The sequence below is a fragment of the Ailuropoda melanoleuca genome, chromosome 12 (assembly GCF_002007445.2).
Source record: "Ailuropoda melanoleuca isolate Jingjing chromosome 12, ASM200744v2, whole genome shotgun sequence".
Taxonomy (NCBI): Eukaryota; Metazoa; Chordata; class Mammalia; order Carnivora; family Ursidae; genus Ailuropoda; species Ailuropoda melanoleuca.
In genome coordinates this window covers 77698628-77712104 of record NC_048229.1, presented here as the reverse complement: position 1 = coordinate 77712104, position 13477 = coordinate 77698628, and the positions used below count along the sequence as shown (strand labels likewise).

General features: G+C 55.0%; 1 protein-coding gene across 1 annotated transcript in view; it reads right to left on the bottom strand.

Moving 5' to 3' along the window:
* Positions 1-12754, bottom strand: part of CRISPLD2 (cysteine rich secretory protein LCCL domain containing 2) — a 66500-nt gene extending 53746 nt beyond the window's left edge. Inside the window, exon 1 of the mRNA XM_002913409.4 lies at positions 12610-12754. The gene's annotated coding sequence lies outside the window, so the exon portion shown is untranslated. The remainder of the gene's footprint in view (positions 1-12609) is intronic.
* Between the last annotated feature and the right edge of the window lie 723 nt (positions 12755-13477).

The window sequence follows — 13477 nt, the reverse complement described above, 5'->3', positions numbered from 1 at the left end:
AGGACAAGGGGGCCGGCAGCTCGCCTCCCAGGACCCTGCACGGTGCTGCCCTGGACCGAGCTGTGGCCCCCCACATTCACCGGCTGGGGTCCTGACTCCCAGCATCTAGAGTGTGATTGTATTTGGAGACACGGCCTTTAAAGAGGTCATTAAGTTAAAAGGAGGTCACTAGGTGGACCCTGGTCCAATTTGATGGCTATTATCATAAGAGAGGGGACTGGGGCACAGACACGCAGAGAGGGAGGACGGGGTGAGGACTCAGGGAGAAAGTGGTGTCTACAGGCCCAAGAGAGAGGCCTCAGGGGACAGCAGCCCTGCCCACAGCAGGGGCTCAGACCCCCAGACTCCAGCAGTGTGAGAACATGAATCTGTTATTGAAGGCCCCAGCCTGCGAGGCCTCTGGCAATCTAACACATGCTTCAGGCAGTACCTGGATGAACAGGACTGCGTTCCCAATACCCCACTGGCCGCTGTGGGATGCAGTAAATTAGGAGGCCAAGGCCCACTTCACTGGGGCATCACCAGCAACCTGGGCCTGTGCGGCTCTTCTAGCCTCTGCCTCCCCCACAGCTCAACCAGAGCTTAGGGCCTAAGCACTTCAGCCCCTCACCCACCCACAAGCAGACAGTTAAAACCCTTTCTTCAAATGAGACACCAGCACTGTCTGAGGCTGCTTGGGGCTTCCTAGTGACAAGTACAGTCCCCAGCTGACCGGGGAAGTTGACACTGAGGGAGTCCCTGCAATTCTCGTCTCACCCACCCGATGACCCAGAGGTTTGGGTTCTATTGCTCCCATTTTACAGAGGAGGAGACTGAGGCCTCTGCAGCATCCAGAAGAGCCCGAAGTCGTACAGCCAGTGAGCAGAAACCAAGTGCTGGGATGCAGCCCATCCAGCCCCCGGGCCCCTTCCTTATGCTGCCCTGCCTCCCTGAGAATGGGCTTCCTTAAGGAGTGCCCCGCACCAGACTGTGGGGGAGGGGACCACACGACAGCCGAGTCTTGTGCACAGCCCCCCTCTGCACCAGCCTCCGGGTCAGACGGTGGTTCCTGGTGGTGAGAAGACACCCATGTGTCACCCCCAGGGGACTGAAATCTTATGTCATGATGACCTTTCACCAAACCACGCCTCCATCACCAGGCCTCGCACCCATTCAACCTCCCTCCTCCACTGCGCCTGTGACTTCCACATGGTGAGCTGACCTCTGACCCCTGACATCGACAGATGCTCTCTGAAGGGCACTCTTTGGACCCTGGTTCTCCTAGGGCTGCCAATGGCAAACCTCCTTTCTAGAGAAGTCCTCCTCCACTCTGTCATCCCAGGCCTATCTCCAGTGGCTGGAGACACGCGTCATGGACCGCTGAACAGTGCAGCAGAAACGCTCTCCGGAAGCTATGCCTCTCCTTTGCCACAGTTGCAAAACCAAGCCCGTGCGAGTACAAACAGGACAGCGGCGCCAGGGTCTCAAGAGAACACACCAGATGTCAGGCCACCAGGGAGGTGGGGAGGGGGCCAAGGACACTTTCAAGCCCCAGGGCCCACGGCAAGGCCCCAGCCTGGCTAACGAAAGCCGCAGGGAATCAGGTTCCTACAACACAGAGCTCTTAAATGCATCTGGAATCCACCAGGGAGGGGAAGTTTCCAACCCCATTTTACAGAAAAGAAAACTGAGTCCAGGAGACGCTGCCTGGTGCTGGTGAGGCCGTGCGGCCAGTTAGGGGTGGAGCCAAGATGTGAAATCCGGCTTTCTGAAAGCGTGGGGGACTTTCGGCACACGGCTGCGGTATCTGCTCTGCAGCGACCCTGCCAAGATTCTGGGGACTCGGAGGGGATCCGCAGACCCCTGTGTTCCCAGTCTAGCAACGGCGTCTCCTCAGGGTCACCTCCTGGGCAAGGCTGCCCCCAAACCCGGCTCTGGGGAGCAAGTGAGAGAAGGAGAGCGTGCTTTGGGCTCCGTGCGTCACGCCGCCAGGGCTCTGCCTGTGTTTGGGAGAGGCTGCCAGAAAGATGAATCTCAGCCCCGCGTGTGTCGGCCGTCAGCTCTGAGCTGTGCCAGAGCTCTCCCCTCCTGCACATGCTGTTCCCACAGCTCATCCCACAGCCCCAGCCTGCCCCCTCCCTGCCCCGGGCCAGGCCCGACGGATTCCTGCTCTTTCGGCTACGATTCAGCTCCAGGGTCACGGCTGAATCACACCCCCCATCCCAGACCTGCCGGGCTTGTTCGCCGTTGAATCGCCGACATCTGACACGTCGGTGTCCAATAAATACTTAGGAAGTGAATGTGTGGGTCGCATCCTCCTGAGGAGGTCAGGAGAGCCGTATAAGGACGGCGCACGGTGCGGGCCCTCCAGGGACACGGAGCTGAGTCAAGTCCTGACGCAGCCCCTCGCTGGCGCTGTGGCTTGGGCATGGCGTGTCCCTGCTCTGGGCCCCGGCTGCCACGTCTATACGGTAGATGGGAATCACAGGGCTTGTCTGACCTCGGCAATTCAAGCGGTGAACAAGTCAGACAGGTCTGCGTACGTGCTTCAGCACCAGGAAGCTTCCAGAAAGCAGAGTCCCTTCACCTGAGGAGCAGGGACTCATCCACCTGGCCCGGTTAGGGTTATGGGGTGAGCTATGTGATGAGGAACAAACGAGACCTCGTGAACAGGGGTACTTCGTAAATGCTAGCTGTTACAAGGAGGATGACAATGCCACAGAGGCATTGTGTGAAGAAGTTTCCGGAAGGCCGGGATTAATACTGGGGAGTGGAGCAAAGACCATTCTCTCTTCATTACCTTATTTCAGAGCCCCACCTCTCCCTTGACACAAAAATCTAATTTTTTTTTAAAGATTTTATTTCTTTATTCGACAGAGATAGAGACAGCCAGCGAGAGAGGGAACACAAGCAGGGGGAGTGGGAGAGGAAGAAGCAGGCTCACAGTGGAGGAGCCCGATGTGGGGCTCGATCCCGTAACGCCGGGATCACGCCCTGAGCCGAAGGCAGACGCTTTAACCGCTATGCCACCCAGGCGCCCCCAAAAATCTAATTTTTAAACATCAAGTTAAATGTCTAATGCGTGCGGGGGTTAAAAACTGTCCCCTAAATTCGAAACACACTTTACTCTGGACATGCCCTGAGCCATGACCACTTTCTCCCAGCTTTCTGGGTAAGCAGGTTCCAAGATGCACGAACCAGGTCTGGAGCCTGGCCGGCTCAGTCGGTAGAGCGTACGACTCTTGATCTCAGGGTCGTGAATACGGGCCCCCCATCGGGCATGGAGCTTACTTAAAAACTTAAACAATTAAAACAGTAAAAATGAACCAGGTCTGGGGCATTGATGTTGACCCTCGGGCCAGGAACCAGCCATACGTATGTACGCGCAGTCATTCACACTGATGACAATGACCCAGTTGGCGTGCCGTGACTGCTGGGAAGCTCCAGCTCCTTCCGGGGCTTAGTCTTAGCTGAGTTGAGACGCGGTAGGTGCTCCGGACCTCACCATCGTGGCGTCATGCCTGCTCATACCGTCCGCCTCTCCCGCCAGACTCATGTCCGTAAATGTCCACACACCGACACTCCAGAAAATTAAAAAATAAAATAAAATCGTCCTGATATGTAGTGTTTGTCAGTTCCCTCAATACAAATACTCCTATTGTGGCCAATTTTAAGCAACCTGTGTGAGATCACTGACCATGGAATTTCCAGAAAGATGCGAGGTGGCACGTTATCTCGCGGTCTTTCCATCACAAGGATGGGGACAAACACCAAGTGCCTCAGGGGCAGAGATAACAGTGAAATGCAGTAAAAGATTAGGACAGGGTAAGTTCTGAGTTTCCACCACCTTCGTTTTAAAGGGACTTACTTAAGTTTCTGTCATCTGGTGTTTGAGGATGGTCGTGTTTAATGCGCTCACAAGCTTTCTGAGAACGTGACAAAACCCAGCGAGCCGGTTGCCGCCTCCTGGCTGGCCCTGAGCCATGCTCCGCTTCACACCCCAGTGAGTATTAGCTGCTCTGCAAACGTGACACAAAGAGCGCCGCCGACCGGGAGCCCGTGCTCGGCAGGCTGATGGGGTCACGGCCGTGATGGAACCTGCCTTCCAGGTGAGGGAACAGTGGCTCCAGACAGAGCAGCAGCTTGCTCCCGGTCACACAGACCGTGGGCGAGTGCCGATGTACCGCCACACTGATCGCGAGCCCCAAGGTGAGGCTCTCCGAAACATCAGGGCAGCTCTAACCGCCCGCCCGTTGTCAGCCAGGCTCATTCAGGACACGCCCGCCCATGAGACAGCAGCTCACCCGAAAAGGCGGGGGGGTGCCTCACGCTCTGCTCTTCCTCGGAAGCACAAAGGAGAACTCAAAATGAGAGCGAGGCCGAGGGCAGATCAGTCCTACCCACAAACCACCCAAAATTCCAGGAATGAAGCCATGGCTGGGAGCGGAGAGGAGGGACACCCCAGCATGTCTGGGGCAGATCCCAGGACTGGCCAGAACCTCAGGGAAGAGGTTCTGATCACCAGACACCTGGGGTGTGGGGGGGTCTCCCCTTCTCCATGGGATCCAGTGGGTTTTCCTTAAACTCTTCCCTGCAGGATTAGGGCTGGACACAGCAGGAGGCAGGCCCTCTCCCTCCCCTGCTGCCTCCCCGCCCCCAACCCTGGGTTGTCCACAACCGAAGATAGATGGCCAACAAGAGCCTACGCGAAACCCATTCGATTTTTTTAAAAAGATTTTATTTATTTATTTCGGACAGAGAGAGAGAGCAGGAGAGCATGAGCACGAGCGGAGGGGGAGGGACAGAGAGAGAAGCGGGCTCCCCGCTGAGCAGGGAGTCCGCTCCATCCCAGGACCCTGGGATCATGACCTGAGCCGAAGGCAGACACTTAACCCACTGAGCCCCCCAAGTGTCCCTTGGTGTGTGTGTTTTTTTTTAAATATTTTCCTTATTTATTTGAGGGAGAGAGGAAGACCGGGGAGAGGGGCAGAGGGAGAAGGAGAGAGAGAAAATCTCAAGTGGACTCCACCCTGAGCATGGAGCCCAATGCGGGGCTCAATCTCATGACCCCGAGATCATGACCTGGGCTGAAATCAAGAGTCAGATGTTCAACCAACTGAGCCACCCAGGCGCCCCTTCATTTCTTAAATACTATGCGGAGAATATACAAGATCCTGGGCAAAAGGAGAAGAGAGCTCATTTTGGGAAAAAAGAATGAAAAACTGGGTGTGTTCAATATAAACCAAGACAATCTACAAGAAAAGCCATTTTAAAATGACCGGATAATAAGTTACTGTATTCTCAAAACACCCAGCATCTAACCCCTGGGGCCCTCGCCTGCCTTCTTGCCCAGGTGTGGATGTTTAAGAAAGCTTTAGATAAACATCAGGAAACCGCAGCCTCCCACCGACAAACAGTCAAGAACTGCCCGGGGCCCTGAGGAAACACATGGATGTCCGTTGGGTCAGACCCAAGTTCGAATCGTGACTCCACCATCGCGGAGCCTCGTGCTACCCAAAAGGTCCCTCAGCCTCTGAATTTCTGGTTCCTCAAGGGGACAAGGAGGCCCTGAGTTGCTCGCAGGGCTAGAGGAGGGAGGCGAAGAAGATGAGAGAATTAGTGGTTCTGGAGCTGTCTAGGACTGTCTTTCCCTTCTCCTGGGTGAGTCCAGGCATCTCAGCTCCTTTCTGCTCTGGGCTACAGGGCTGGCAGCACCCGCACCAGCCTCCTGCCTGAAATGCTTGATTCATGGTTTCGGGTGGTATGTGGAAGGGTGAGTCACGGCCCCTGGCTCCGAACCCAGCTCGGACCCAGGGCTCAAGAATCCTACAGCGCCAGGCTATGGAATCCCCACACCGCTGTGCAGACGGAAATCCCAGGGCAAGCCCTCAGGGGGCCACGGAGTCCTTCTCAAGTACAAGCAAGCAAGCCAGTCTGCCCTCCAGAGAGGGAGGGCAATCACAGCTACTAGACAAAGACAGAAGGCGTGAGAAACCGCCCGGGGGATGGGATGGTAACTCCAGGCCGAGGAAGGGACAGGGACTGGTCTGGCTGGGGTAGACAGCAAGGTCTCGCTGAAATCTCAAGGAAGGGGAACTCCAGACAGCAGGAACCACAAGGACAGAGGCTCAGGGATGGTCCCCATCTTGGCATGACTAAGGACAGGCACAAAGCTGTGGAGCTGGGGGGAAATCGGGTCACACGGGAGGGCAGGGCCAGGCGGCCAGGGGCCTGGAAGACCATCGTGAGGAGTCTTGCTTTTATTCCAAATGCAAAGAGGAACATCAGTGTGGGGTATAGCCGACGGTGATAGGGTCTGACTTATGCTCTGAAAGCCCATCACCACGTAATGACACAAGCAGAGCTCACAGACCGAAAAGAAGCCAGACTCCAGTGATTAAACACGCTCCGTTCTGTTTACGTCAAGTTCAAAATCAGGCAAAACCAACCTATGCCATTAGAAGTCGGGAAATGGTTAGCCCTGGGGGCGGGGCTGTGGGGGAGCCTGGGGGCAGCTCAGGCTCTCTTCAGCTTGCTCTGGGGCGACGGCACACATGTGTACTTGGGGAAAAGTCCTCCGCCGGTGCATCAATGAGCCTGCATTCCTCTCTGGTATGTGCAACTTTTAATAAAACTGTTTTTTTAAGTTTGAAATCGCTCTGGCTTCTAAACGGATTGAGGGAAGCGTGAGAGGCAGCAGGGAAAAGATCAGTCTGCAGAAGACCCTCGAGGCTGTCCCCCGAGTCTCAGGGCTGGGCAAGTCCAGGGCCTGGCCCCCGGCAGCCCAGATAAAGCCCCGCGGCTGGCGGGGGCCTCCCACTTGGACCAGACACCGGCTCTCCCAGACAGGGCCCAGTTCATCCCAAGTCTGAGAGGGCACTTTGTCCTGCGATGCCAAAGCTGAAAATATCTTCAGTGCCAGTGAAGCCCGAGCCTTGAAGGTTCCCGGGAATAAACAGGGTTTTCAGTGGCCAGGCGCTTCCCCCAGAGAGAACAGACCGGCTGTGTAGGAGCGGGTTTGGGGCAGGAGAGAGAGAGGGAGCGGATGCCATCCATCCACACACAGACTTTCAGGGCTGTCGAGGGACCCGCTCATTGTTTCAGAGGGGGCGTTTGGGGCTTACAAACAGATATATTTTGAAAGCTCCTAGGCACACAGGGGCAGTGAACGTGCTCTTAAGGAAGATGCTAGACTCCTCCAGACCCTTGCTCGGGCGCCAGAGCAATGAGTGCCAACAAGCTGAGCATTCTTCTGCAAGAAAAGCCACGAGTCTGCCAACAGCTTGTCAAGGGGCCTCTCGACCCTGCACGGAGGTGGCCATGCGAGCCCCCAAGGCTCTCACTCCCGTGTGGCCGTGTGACATCTCTCTGGTCACACCAGGCCCTATATCCAGAACCTTCCACACAACTTCACATCCACCCCCACTGGCCAGCCGTCCCCACCCCATCTTGGTGCCAGGGCCCCAGGGCAAGTCTTCCTCAGCTCTATAGGGCCGCAGGGCTCACCTCCAGGTCGGTGCCAGGAAGTGCCGAAAGCCTCATTAAAATACAGATTGCCGGCCCCACCCTTCTGATTCAGGAAGCCTGGGATGGGGCCTGAGAATCTGCATTCCTAACAAGTTCCCAGGTACTGCTGTGCCCTCCTTGGAGGGGGACCCCACTTTGACAGCTGTGGCCCCAGATTGTAACAGTCTTAAATCTCATGCTCCACCCGAATCCAGCACTTTCCAAACTCCCACCCTTGGCACACCTACCTTTCCCCCACCCCAGCTACCCGCACTAGTCCGTACTGTGAACTTTTATGTAAGGTGGCTCACATTGAGGGTGCAGAGAAATGTCCTTGGAAAAGGTAATTTTCTATCACCACCATTTGCAAAGAACATGATAATTCTGCCTTGAATGGAAGACAGGAGTAAAACTTCACACGTTGGAAACAAGCAAAGTGAGGGCCTCCCAGCCGGCCATGGATGCCGGACATGGATGCCAGCCACAGGCTTTTATGCCAAGGGCGCTCTGTCTCTGCTGTAGAGGGGGAGCATGGTGTGGGGCAGATGTTGGGCACAGGCATCACCACCATTCGTCTTGACTTGAAAGGACAGCTCCCGGATCAGGGATCTGTGCACAGGCTCGGTCAGCCTGGGGACCAGTGGGGTTGCCGCCCCACACTTTGGGGAACACTGCTCATTTCACAGTGACCTGTTCTCAAGTGTAAGCCCCACACTTCCTGTGGCAGGAAATCCAAACCTGGGGGGTGCCAGGGTGGCTCAGTGGGTTAAGTGTCTGACTCCTGATTTCGGCTCAGGTCATGATCTCAGGGTCATGAGATCGAGCTCTGCGTTGGGCTCTGCACTGGGCATGGAGCCTGCTTGCGATTCTCTCTCTCCCTTTCCCTCTGCTCCTCTCCGCGCAGTCACCCCGCCCCCACCCCACCCCCCGCCCACCATCGCACACGCGCTCACTCTCTCTTAAAAAAAGGTGGGGGGGAATCCAAATTCACCCCACCCACAGGGCATGGGCCTGATGCTAGGACTCTAGCCATACGGAGCTCCTTGACATTTTCCAAGGGTGCCAGGACCCTCCCCATCTCCAGGCCTTTGCACACACATGGTCCCACCACTTGGGGCACTCTCTAGCCCCTTGTCTTGCCTCCACTCTAGAAGGATTTCTCAGGCTCTTATCAAGTCAGTCCCAGTAGGTGCCACCCAGCTCCCAAGCCTAGAGAGATCAGAGTGGGTTTTTTCCAGAAGAACTTGAAAGCAGGCTCGATTCCAGGACCATCTGACTACAAATGAAATGGAAGCTCTATTCTTTTTCCTTCTGGGATATTGCCCTTCTGTGCTCACAGTGGGACACGGTTCAGAAAATTGGGTTGCAAATGTGGGATTTCATAATTTATAATACTTTTTAAATGATGGTCCAGAAGTTGCATGATCCGCATTATGAATTTCTTTTTCCCCAGAACCTGTGGTTTTTGTCTAAGCTGACACAGCACTTGAGACAATCAGGGAAGATAAATCTCCCTGGGGCTGAACCACGAGAAATTGTCTGTCCTCATGGCCTTGACAGGGGGGTGTTCTGTCCGCAAACACCCACAATTGCACAGCCTGGGGCACAATGCCTCAGACAGGATTCTCTGCCAGTTGCTGCCACGACCCTGGGGGGAATGCCAACACCGCCCCCAGAATGCCCAGGAGCCAGATTTCCCTGCGTCCACGGCGGAGGGCCTTGATCTATTCTGCAGTGAGATGACCTGAGTCTATGCTTCTTCAAGAAGGGAGCCAAGAAAGGAGGACACGCTTTCCTCAATAAGTTAAACATAAAGTGACTGTGTGGTCTGGGAATTCCACTTCTAGATACGGACCCAAAACAACTGCAAAAAGCTGTTCCAACAAAGACGTGTACACACATGTCCATAGCAACGTGGTTCACAACAGCCAAAAGGTGGAGACAACCCAGACGTCCATCACTGGAAGGACGGAGAAACGAACTGTGGTCCACATACACAATGGAATATTACTCGGCCGTGAAAAGGAACGAAGCGTGAACACGCCCTACAACGTGAATGGACTCTGAGCACATCATGCTGAGTGGAAGACGCCAGCCACAAAAGGCCACATATTATATCATTCCGCTTACATGAGATTTCCAGAATAACCCCATCTGCACAGACAGCCAGCGGACTGGGGGTCGCGGGGCTGGGACAAGAGAACGGGTACTAACGGCTCTGGGGTATCCTTTGGGGGTGATGAGGACATTCTAGAGCCAGACCAAGGTGGTGGCTGCACCGCACTGTGAACACACGCCATGCCACTGCATTCTGCACTTTCAAATGGGTGAAATGGTAACGTTCACGCTTATGCATATTTTACCACATGAAAATAATTTTTTTCAAGGAAAAAAAGAAGAAAAGAGGTGATAGCAGGTCCTACCAACCACCACCCAGATCTGCGCTACCCTTCCTGCTCCAGAACACAGGGTGCCTCATTGAGGATTCTCGGAGAGGCTCGGGGTCCCTGTCCCAAGAAGGGCTGAGCGGCTACTCAGTTCCATTAACTGAAGATAAAATGAAATGATGCCCGTGTTGTATTTTCCTTTCTTGACAAGCCATCAGTCCCTTTGAGTGATGCTGGGTTTGCACATCTGGGACTGATCAAAAACCAGTGAGTGTACAAAAAAAAAAAATCCTCCTAGGTCTGGAGCAAGCAGACACAGAGGCACCTCCCATACATAGTAAATTACACTGGTGACAGAGCAAAGAAATGTTCCAGGTCCCACAAGGCCAAGGAGGTCAGCATTTCAGGGTCCCACCTCTAAAAGCCACTTTTCAAACACAACCTACAAAGGCCGGATATCTAACGAGGGGTCCTGGAGGGAGGGATGAAGTATGGGACTTCCAGAGGCCTTGTGCTCTTCTGCTAAGGCTCTGGGCCCTCCCCTGCCAAGCCAGCTCTCCTCTGCAGTCCAAAGGCAGGGGCTCTGGGAGCCAGCGCTGATAGGGGTCCCCGAGCAGGGCTGTCTGCATGTTGACACTGGTACCTGTCAGCAGAGTGGAGCCCAAGCCCCTGTGTCAGGGCATCCCCTCTCCAGGCCCACGCCTAAGTCAGGCAGGGATCCAGATCACACATGGAGAGAAGCCCTGACTCGCAGCCAGCTCTGCTGTGACAGTCGAGAATCTGGCCAGTGGACAAACACCTTCCAGAGTCCGGGGTGGGACACAGCCTGGAGGGCAGCTCTCCCCTGCCCTGGCCGTGTCATGTTGCATGCATGCCTTCATCACTCCGAGACTCAATTTCCTCCTTGTAAAAAGGAAGACAGCCCAGTGCCCACCACCTACAGAAGTCCATGAGATCACCCGTGTAAAGCCTGGGCACATCTGGCTCATTCTGAGTGTCAGGTAAACGTCAGCTGCTGGTAAGCTGCTGATATTACTATAAATGTTACTATTCCCACTCCTACATCTTAAGAGACTCCGTAAAACATCAAAATCGCCCTCTTTCTCCTCCCCAGGTGCATATTATTGGGCACTTGGGGGCTTGGGCTTAACCCTGCTGACAGATTTTACTGGAACCCCTCTCAGACAACACAACATTTTGTGTGAAGGTCAGGTCTGAAGGTGGTTAGTGGTTGGGCAGAGAACTGTCTGAAAGGAGGCAGGAGCCAGCAGTTTAGAACACAGGGTCTACAACCAGACAAATCTGGAGGTGACGGCATGGCACATCAGCTAGGGGACATTTTGCACAATCTCTACTTCTGAGCCTTGGTTTACTCATCTGTGAAATGGGGATCAAGAAGCTGGCTGCCCAGGTGTGTGGGAGGGATGGAAATGCAGGGAAGTGGCATGGCCTCACACCTGTCACACCAGCAATACAGCTCCCACGCCTTCTGCTCCTCCTTCCCATGTGGAAACAGCCAGGTCAGGGGCCGAAGCAGAAAATCAGGTGCACAAAACACAAAGAACCTTAGAAGGTCCCTTTCCGGTCTATTTGGAGAAGAGGGCATGCCCCTCATCGTGTTCTGATGGACCCTGGGCTCTCACCTGGTAGATTTAGACCCTAGACAACCCTACTGGGGAAGGTAGGGTCACCCGATTCTGCCGGAACATGGCACCCAACTGCTCAAGTTGGAAATTTAGAAGCCCACTTTGCCAGGCAAGCTGGGCATTTGCACAGGCTCCCAGCTGCTTCTCTCAACCCGAGCAGCAGCTCACCCTTTGGCTAAAAGATGCCCAGTTCAAGTTAGACTTCAATGACCAGGCATCAACTAAGCCTTTTCTGACTCGTCCACCAGCTGAGTCCTGGGCAAGGGAGGCTCTGGGTCTGCACCACACAAGGGGCCTGCCCTGACTGTCCATCTAGAGCAGCCGATCTCCCCAGGACCACAGAGCCGAGTCCTCAGCTTCCAGCACAATTCTTCCCCCACAAGGAGTGTATGCAGATGTCCACTCTGGCTGAAGAGACCCAGCATGCATTCCCAAACCTGCGGTAACTCTGGCATGCCCCACACCTGAACATGGAGCTTTAGAAGCAGAGAGAGCTGGGTTGTAGCCCTGTCTCTAACTGGACAACTCACTTCCCCCTCTGACCCTCAGTATCTTCATCTGAAATACGGGAAGAGAAAGGCTACCTCACAGGTTTGTTGCAAATAAAATCATAAAGGGGCGTGGCCCTGTAAACTGTAGCAGAATGCACGCACCGTTAGGATCACCCTGGCCATCCACACGTGGATAGACACATTCAAACCCCTGCCACATTCACACCATCAGTTTTTCATTTATTGACGCCCACTGTGTACACAGGAATGCAACAGATGCTAGCGAACTGCGCAAGGGACGTAAGAGTTCCCAGGCTCCAGGAACACGAATCTGCAGTCAGACTGGCTTTGAGTCCCGACTCCCTTGCTCTCTGACTGTAAGGTCTTGGGCAAGTGCCTTGGTTTCGCTGAGCCTCAGTTTTTCCATCTACGAAAGGCCACGCGGCTGAGCCCAGTTCTGAGCCGCAGGTAGAGCGCCCAGCACAGTGCCTGCGCACGGTAAGCCCCAAGAGATGGTATCTGCTCTGCTTAATTCAGCTCCTCATAGATGAGTGGAGAGGATCGCAGCCTGGAAAGGAAAGGAAGCGAAGTCACACTTACCTCCGCAGGACTCTCCAATCACCACCACGCCGGTGTCTCCCGTGTCGTGCAGTAGCAGCAGCGCGCACACAGTGGACACAGTCGGTCGGCACAGCGGGTCGCAAGCACCACACACCACACACCACACACCGGGGCAGCGGAGGGATGCAGTTGATGCAGGGTGCCAGAGCGCAGCCTCTTATAGCAACTCCGCGCCACGCCCCCGGAGGCCGGCGGCGCTGATAGGACCGCGGAGGGGTAGTACCGCCCCCCGGCACCGCCCCGGCACCGCCCCTTCCCCGGGAGTCCCGCGGGCAACAGGGATCCCGGTGGGCGGAAGGCGGCGCGCAGAGGGCTGAACCAGAGCGTTCTAAGATCTCGGCCTGAGAAGAGGACACGCTCAGCTTCCTCACCGTGACCATAAAACTATCGTTTCCACTGAGCGCTTACTGTGCGCCCGGGAGGTGCCAAGCTCTTTCCACCAGGGGTTTGCAAATTTACCAAATCCCATCTCTCTGTGCCTCAAATGGAAAATGGGAATAGGGAAGTGACCTCCCGGGATTGTAGCAAATAAAACCGGGAAGGGTGTGGGCTCTGTAAACTGTGGCACAGAATACACACTTGCTATATTTACTCCCATCCTCTACACGGTGGCAGAAAACGCCACTTGGCTCTCACACACACGCATTCCCAATATGCAGACGAAGAAACCGTGCACCAGGCTCGGCGCTTGCCCTTCATTATTCCAGTACACGTTCACAGGAATCTGCTATGGGGAAGTGATCCCCTTACAGATCAGACACCTGGGGCCTGGAGAAAAGAGTGTCGCTGGTCCTACAGCTGGGAGCAGCAGCCTTGCTCTAGCTACATTCTCCCCACGGGCATTTAG